The following is an 8,750-nucleotide window of genomic DNA, read 5'->3' as shown; positions in this document are numbered from 1 at the left end:
CATGCAACTCTTTCTCACATATGTTCAATATGCTCTCCGTGAGCACCGATACATGCATTAACCAGCTGTCGCAGCGAATCTTGGATGCGCAGGTGTATCCCTGGAGTATTGCATATGATTTCACAGCCTCTCAGACATCTACCTATACATGCCATTCGTGAAAATTTGCAATCTGGTCTCGTTGAAATTCGTTGGAGAAAATGGGACGTGACATAGAAAGAAAAGTCTCCAGACCCATGTTCATATAAAATAATTTCTTCGTCTACAAACACTAAAAGGTAGCAGATAGATTACATAATGGTAAGACAGAGATTTAGGAACCAGGTTTTAAATTGTAAGACATTTCCAGGGGCAGATGTGGACTCTGACCACAATCTATTGGTTATGACCTGAAGATTAAAACTGAAGAAACTGCAAAAAGGTGGGAATTTAAGGAGATGGGACCTGGATAAACTGAAAGAACCAGAGGTTGTACAGAGTTTCAGGGAGAGCATAAGGGAACAATTGACAGGAATGGGGGAAAGAAATACAGTGGAGGAAGAATGGGTAGCTTTGAGGGATGAAGTGGTGAAGGCAGCAGAGGATCAAGTAGGTAAAAAGACGAGGGCTAGTAGAAATCGTTGGGTAACAGAAGAAATATTGAATTTAATTGATGAAAGGAGAAAATATAAAAATGCAATAAATGAAGCAGGCAAAAAGGAATACAAACGTCTCAAAAATGAGATCGACAGGAAGTGCAAAATGGCTAAGCAGGGATGGCTAGAGGACAAATGTAAGGATGTAGAGGCTTATCTCACTAGGGGTCAGATAGATACTGCCTACAGGAAAATTAAAGAGACCTTTGGAGATAGGAGAACCACTTGTATGAACATGAAGAGCTCAGATGGAAACCCAGTTCTAAGCAAAGAAGGGAAAGCAGAAAGATGGAAGGAGTATATAGAGGGTATATACAAGGGCGCTGTACTAGAGGACAGTATTATGGAAATGGAAGAGGATGTAGATGAAGATGAAATGGGAGATACGATACTGCGTGAAGAGTTTGACAGAGCACTGAAAGACCTGAGTCGAAACAAGGCCCCGGAGTAGTCAACATTCCATTGGAACTACTGACGGCCTTGGGAGAGCCAGTCCTGACAAAACTCTATCATCTGGTGGGCAAGATGTATGAAACAGGCGAAATACCCTCAGACTTCAAGAAGAATATAATAATTCCAATCCCAAAGAAAGCAGGTGTTGACAGATGTGAAAATTACCGAACAATCAGTTTAATAAGCCACAGCTGAGAAATAATAACACGAATTCTTTATAGACGAATGGAAAACTAGTAGAAGCCGACATCGGGGAAGATTAGTTTGGATTCCGTAGAAATACTGGAACACGTGAGGCAATACTGACCTTACGACTTATCTTAGAAGAAAGATTGAGGAAAGGCAAACCTACGTTTCTAGCATTAATAGACTTAGAGAAAGCTTTTGACAATGTTGACTGGAATACTCGCTTTCAAATTCTAAAGGTGGCAGTTATAAGAGTAGAGGGACATGAAAGGGAAGCAGTGGTTGGGAAGGGAGTGAGACAGGGTTGTTGCCTCTCCCCGATGTTATTCAATCTGTATATTGAGCAAGCAGTAAAGGAAACAAAAGAAAAATTCGGAGTAGGTATTAAAATCCATGGAGAAGAAATAAAAACTTTGAGGTTCGCCGATGACATTGTAATTCTGTCAGAGACAGCAAAGGACTTGGAAGAGCGGTTGAATCGAATGGACAGTGTCTTGAGAGGAGTATATAAGATGAACATCAACAAAATCAAAACGAGGATAATGGAATGTAGTCGAATTAAGTCGGGTGATGCTGAGGGAATTAGATTAGGAAATGAGACACTTAAAGTAGGAAAGGAGTTTTGCTATTTGGGGAGCAAAATAACTGATGATGGTCGAAGTAGAGAGGATATAAAATGTAGACTGGCAATGGCAAGGAAAGCGTTTCTGAAGAAGAGAAATTTGTTAACATCGAGTATAGATTTAAGTGTCAGGAAGTCTTTCCTGAAAGTATTTGTATGGAGTGTAGCCATGTATGGAAGTGAAAGATGGACGATAAATAGTTTAGACATGAAGAGAATAGAATCTTTCAAAATGTGGTGCTACAGAAGAATGCTGAATATTAGATGGGTAGATCACATAACTAATGAGGAAGTATTGAATAGGATTGGGGAGAAGAGAAGTTTGTGGCACAACTTGACCAGAAGAAGGGATCGGTTGGTTAGGACATGTTCTGAGGCATCAAGGGATCACCAATTTAGTATTGGAGGGCAGCGTGGAGGGTAAAAATCGTAGAGGGAGACCAAGAGATGAATACACTAAGCAGATTTAGAAGGATGTAGGCTGCAGTAGGTACTGGGAGATGAAGAAGCTTGCACAGGATAGAGTAGCATGGAGAGCTGCATCAAACCAGTCTCAGGACTGAAGACCACAACAACAACAACAAGATGAGTTGACGTTGAAGTAAGGAAGGCAGATTGCAATTGAATAACCCGTCGACAGGACAGTCATTAGAAAAGTAGCACAAGCTCTGATTACCAAAGGATGCGGTAAGAAAATCGGCCGAGCCCTTTTCAAAGAAACAGTCCCGGCATTTGTCTGGATCGATTTAGGGAAATCAGGGAAAATCTAAATGCGAATGGCTGGACTGGTTTTGAACTGTCGTCCTCTCGAATGCAAGATTCGTGTGCTGAGTAATACCCCACCTCGTGGGTAGTCGATGTGGAGGTGTGACAAAATAACAGAAAGGAGCTATGGGGAGACGAATGTGGAATCATTATAGCAGCGATATGGACCGCAAATGGGGAACTACACTGACGTAACCAACTTTGACAAAGAGCTGATTGTTATGGCCTGTCGTCTGGGAACGAAACACAGAAGCTGATCGACTGTTCGCGTGCTACCGTAGTGAGCATACATGGAAAGTGGTTGAAGGACGCTGAAACCACGAGTAAGCGACCTGGTTTTACATGACCATGTCTCAAAACAGAACATGCAGGTCGAAGGCTTACCTGATCTGTAAAGTAGCATAGGCGACGAGCAGTGGCAAACATTATGGAAGTGTACAATGCTGATACAGCAAAAGTGTTTCGGAGCACGCTGTTCAGCGCGCATTATTGGCTCTACAGCAAACGACCCCCTACATGCGAGTACAGGCTTTCTCGGCGAATTTCATATATGCTACTCGGCTGACAACCCGTGAAGACTTCATATGTAGACCCCCCTACATGTTCTTTTGTTGACTATCAGCATCATAAATTGTGATTGCGATAAGCAGAAGATCAAGGCGATTGGATCATGGATAAATTGAAACTTGTCGCCTGGTCGGATGAATCACGTTTCATGCCAGATCAGGTCGATGGTCGAGTCTTTTTACCTGCTTTATTTACTGAATTTCAATATTTATTCTGTTACCCAAGGATTTCTACTAGCCCTCGTCTTTTTACCTACTTGATCCTCTGCTGTCTTCACTACTTTGTCCCTCAGAGTTACCCATTACTTCTTCTACTGTACTTCTTTCCACCATTCCTGTAAATTGTTCCCTTACGCTCTCCCTGAGACTCTGTACAACCTCTGGTTCTTTCAGTTTATCCAGGTCCCATCTCCTTAAATTCCCACATTTTTGCAGTTTCTTCAGTTTTAATCTACAGTTCATAACCAATAGATTGTGGTCAGAATCCACATCTGCCCCTGGAAATGTCTTACAATTTAAAACCTGGTTCCTAAATCTCTGTCTTACCATTATATAATCGATCTGATACCTTCTAGTGTCTCCAGGATTCTTCCATGTATACAACCTTCTTTCATGATTCTTGTACCAAGTGTTAGCTGTGATTAAGTTGTGCTCTGTGCAAAACTCTACCAGGCGGCTTCCTCTTTCATTTCTCTCCCCCAATCCATATTCACCCAATATGTTTACTTCTCTCTCTTTTCCTACTCTCGAATTCCAGTCACCCATGACTATTAAATTTTCGTCTCCCTTCACTACCTGAATAATTTCTTTTATCTCATCATACATTTCATTGATTTCTTCATCTGCAGAGCTGGTTGGCATATAAACTTGTACTACTGTAGTAGGCGTGGGCTTCGTGTCTATCTTGGCCACAATAATGCGTTCACTATGCTGTTTGTAGTAGCTTACCCGCACTGCTATTTTTTTTTTATTCATTATTAAACCTATTCCTGCATTACCCCTATCTGATTGTGTGTTTATAACCCTGTATCCACCCGACCAAAAGTCTTGTTCCTCCTGCTACCGAACTTCACTAATTCCCACTATATCTTACTTTAACCTATCCATTTCCCTTTTTAAATTTTCTAATCTACCTGCCTGGTTAATGGATCTGACATTCCACGCTCCGATCCGTAGAACGCCAGTTTTCTTTTTCCTGACAACAACGTCCTCCTGAGTAGTCTCCGAATGGGGGACTATTTTACCTCCGGAATATTTTACCAAGAGGACGCCATCATCATTTATCTATACAGTAAAGCTGCATGCCCTCGGGAAAAATTACGGCCGTAGTTTCCCCTTGCTTTCAGCCGTTTGCAGTACCAGCACAGCAAGGCCGTTTTGATTAATGTTGCAAGGCCAGGTCAGTCAATCATCCAGACTGTTGCCCCTGCAACTACTGAAAAGGCTGCTGCCCCTCTTCAGGAACCACACGTTTGTCTGGCCTCTCAACAGATACCCCTCCGTTGTGGTTGCACCTACGGTACGGCCATCTGTATCGCTGAGGCACGCAAGCCTCCCCACCAACGGCAAGGTCCATGGGTCATGGGGGAAGCAACTCATCTTAGTGAACTGATTTCATACAGCCCACTTGCAGATAACACGCCATTCCCTGTTGTGACTTACGTAAGCAGTAGATGGTTACATAATGGCCTGCTGCCAGTTCTACACCCCCCATAGCGCCATAAGCGATCAGTGTGCTTTTTTAAGGGGTTGACTAAACTTTTCCAATGACCTTAGTTACCGATTTACATCTGAAAATCTTCATTGGATGCTTGCCGCATCATATCATAGACCGTGAATCTCTTCGTTAAAACTTCCTCAGATTGGGAAATTGGACCAAGTTCTTATATGAGAAACCCGCTTGTCTGTAATGAATGAAGTTAAAGGGACAGTGTTGATGAACCATTCATGATGTGACTGACTACACTCCATAGTTGCCAAAATGTATCTCTCTAGAATAATTCTGCGTAGCTAATCCAAAGATGGCCTACATTTTGCTTGATTAGTTCGTGTTTTGGAGATACACACTACAGTGATTTTATTATTTCCTCAATGTACGTGTATTTGCTTCCCATTCAGGCGCAATATATGGCAAAATTCTAAGGTCGTAAGGTGGCATTGTTATCTGGTGCCGTTATATTGAGTAAAATTCAGGGTTTAACTAAATTCCTTTCACAGGCTTTGAAGAGTTTTAGTGGCGACGAAGATAGCTACGTTTAGCATAGGCATTCATGTCCGGAAATGTATAGTTTTCCCGCTACAGGCAAGTACCATAACACACGCAACGTGTCTGGAAACACACGCAACGTGTCTGGGTCCATTTACAAGCAGGGCTCGATATGACGACCAACGACGTCAACGCAAATGCGGTACCTCCGTACCATGTTCTGGTACACACGATCACCAATCCCTGGTCGTCCAGCATTCGCTGCCGCTAAAAATCACGCCGGTAGGTCTTCCCCGAATGCCACAGGAGTCTCATAAATTAATGATTACATGTGAATCCACTGACAGGAGCCTAGCGGATTCCAGTTGGGAGAGCGTGCAGGCGAAGCGGTGGATCCACTGCCGCCCATATCGTTGGTCCAGATGATTCTGACTGCACGTGAAGAACGAGAGGCGCGTCTTCGTGCTGGAACTACGTCTTTTGACGCACGGCCGGTATGGCCCAATCAACGTTCATGCAGGAACCCTGCCCAAATGTTCAGATCGTATCGTTTCTGAAACCCATGCGACGCGCAGCATGTGTGTTGTAATCGGCCCAAACATGACTGTTGTGGGGATTAAGAACATCTTTCCTGGTGAACTTGAGTTCATCTGTGAAAAGGATCCGCTGTGGGATGGCGGGCTCGTCCACTCATTGGTGTAACAACCACCTGCAAATGTGAGCTCGGGATGCAAAAGTTGGTAGCTGCCTTGCTTGTACCTTCTGGGATCGGTACGGGTGCAAATGCTGCTCATGCGGTAAACGGCAGACATTTTGGTGTTTCACATTCAGTCTACCTCTATGTTTCTGATATCTGTCGTTGCTTATTCTTCCACAGCAAGCAGTACAGCCTCTTCAAACTCGGGTACGCCGCAATGCCGTGAAGCATCACATTCGGGCTTGCTGGAAATTAATGTACCCGTCTCCGAGGCCCATTGGTACCAAAGTGGGAGTGCGAAGATGTCTGGTGGTTTGGAAAACACACCGAATTACAACTACAACGGCTCTCCCATTGCACCGATCTTTGCTGTACAATAATGTGTAATTCTCCATGATCACAACAACACTCTGAAAATGGAATGTAAGTACAACTTGCATTCTGTACTGTAGTGAATGATTACTACTTCAAGTACCACACGCACAACAGCAGGTGCATACCTCTCTGGGTAGATCAGACTGCTAAATGGCTTGTAAACAATTCTGTAATGGTCATTATAAAGTATGTATACCTATGTAGTGAACATAGCGTACTGCGCATGTTCTCAACATCAAACCGGGCTAGTCACGTGATTTTGGGACGACGCTATCTACAACTTACGGTAATAGCGAAACCTGAATATTAGAAGTATTCGCCTTGTTTTATATACATTTGAGTTTTAGTAACAGCTACGGTGCAGTACCGTCGTTGCTAAGGATGTAAGGAGAAATATGTGAAAGAAGGACCAGTATTTTCATAAGTATGTACAACAAATGTATAATTGTAAATGTCACATTGATATGAGGCACTTTATATGATGACTAATATCGAGACATGGTATTACGAAGCCATGTATTGCAATGATAATTTCTACGATTTTATGGTCTTGTGTTTACGGGACAAGTGCCAGACAAATTTGCAAGTGTATTTGAGTATGCTACCAGTCAGTGAATTCATTTGATGCTATGTTCATATGCAGATAAACTTGTACATGACACTCTGATTAATTTCCTCCAATTTATGCTGGTTCTCAAATTCTTGTGCGTTCCTATGTATTTCTACATGTGACAGTTTCCTATACAGTGTCATTGTAACGTAATTAATTTGAACAGATTCTACAATAAGAATCAATGCAATAGAAAACCTAAAGCAATGCTGTTGGCTGTCACTTCTTTTATTACTACAATATTTTTTATTTTTTCGTGCGTAGTCTATAGCTTTACGTTTCTGATGACATGGCGAAAAATATTATACATATTTTACTTGCCTATAAAAATCAGAAGAGTAAATAAAGAAAATTTAAAATAATAATGGAGAAGGAGGTGGTGCAAGTCGCTTACCGTAATTACTGTAACAATTCCATAGCTTTAAATGCGTTGTTTTTCATGGCACTTCGGCGCCATCTACTGTGTTATTGTTACGTAGTTAATTAGAACAGACTCCACCATATGAATAAGTGCAACAGAAAACGAAAAAAAATATTGCTGGCTGTCACTTCTTATTTAGCTACCGAAAAACGCTCTGGCACTATGCCTAAAAAGAACAATGATATTGCTCTTCACATTTTTAAGCAACTTCAGTGCCTGGTATCAAAACACCTAAAATGCGCAAAGCGCTATACAGGTTAAAATGCCCCGTCCCATAATCTTGTGACTCGAGCTGCAGATGTTGCGGACAGAATTCTCGTTCTGCTCATACAAATCTCACTCCATGGATATTTATACTCTATAGTGGGCATGGCACATCAGATGATCAGTGAATGACGCGTGTAATATCCTAGTCAGTGGCGCCGTATGCTGTGATATTTCGCGTGCAGCGGGTAAATGGTACGTTTCCGGACATGAGATCCTATGGTGAAGTTAACTGTTTTAGTTCCCAGTACAAGTCATCAACGTCTATAAAGGGAATCTAGTTACGCCCTCTGCTACAATTTCACAGCGATTCTTGCGATGAAAAAATCTAATTTCAAATTCTACTGTAGTGTTTTTCTAGTATTCCCCATTTTCTGCTGCTTGCTGTTAGTCCAGTACTACCAAATAGTAGAGTGCTCGTCTGAGCAGTATATTCAGTATATTGTGACCACCTCGTTTCATCACGGCGAGAAAAATGGCATATAAATGTGTTAGTGAAACAAATAACTTTTTATATACATGAAGCAAATTAATACTGAAGATACAAAGAAGTCATTAACAACTATCACTAAGAAAGCCTCTCATCTTTAGCATCTTTAGTCTTAGTACACGTTTGGATATTAGGACATATCGTGGACGTCGCTTGTATTTTGTATTTAATTTATAACGAGGTCAACGCGTTTCAGCTTCTCTCTTGCATGGGGGACTTTGCAGTTATGTGGATGACAACATATTCTGCATGGTTCCTCTCCTATGTAGAATAAATAAGATGACATCGACTGTCGAAAACTCGACATGTATTTCACAATAAAATAATAATTTTGCCTGTTCCCGCCAGCTTCGCAGTCAACCTGTAATGAAAACGCGCAAACCATGAAACAGGACAATCACATCGTGTTTAGTGAACACTCTACAGAATCGTATAAAGGCACCCCACATGAAGTAAAGGC

This window comes from Schistocerca piceifrons, chromosome 1, assembly GCF_021461385.2.
Source record: "Schistocerca piceifrons isolate TAMUIC-IGC-003096 chromosome 1, iqSchPice1.1, whole genome shotgun sequence".
Taxonomy (NCBI): Eukaryota; Metazoa; Arthropoda; class Insecta; order Orthoptera; family Acrididae; genus Schistocerca; species Schistocerca piceifrons.
This window is presented reverse-complemented; position numbering follows the sequence as displayed.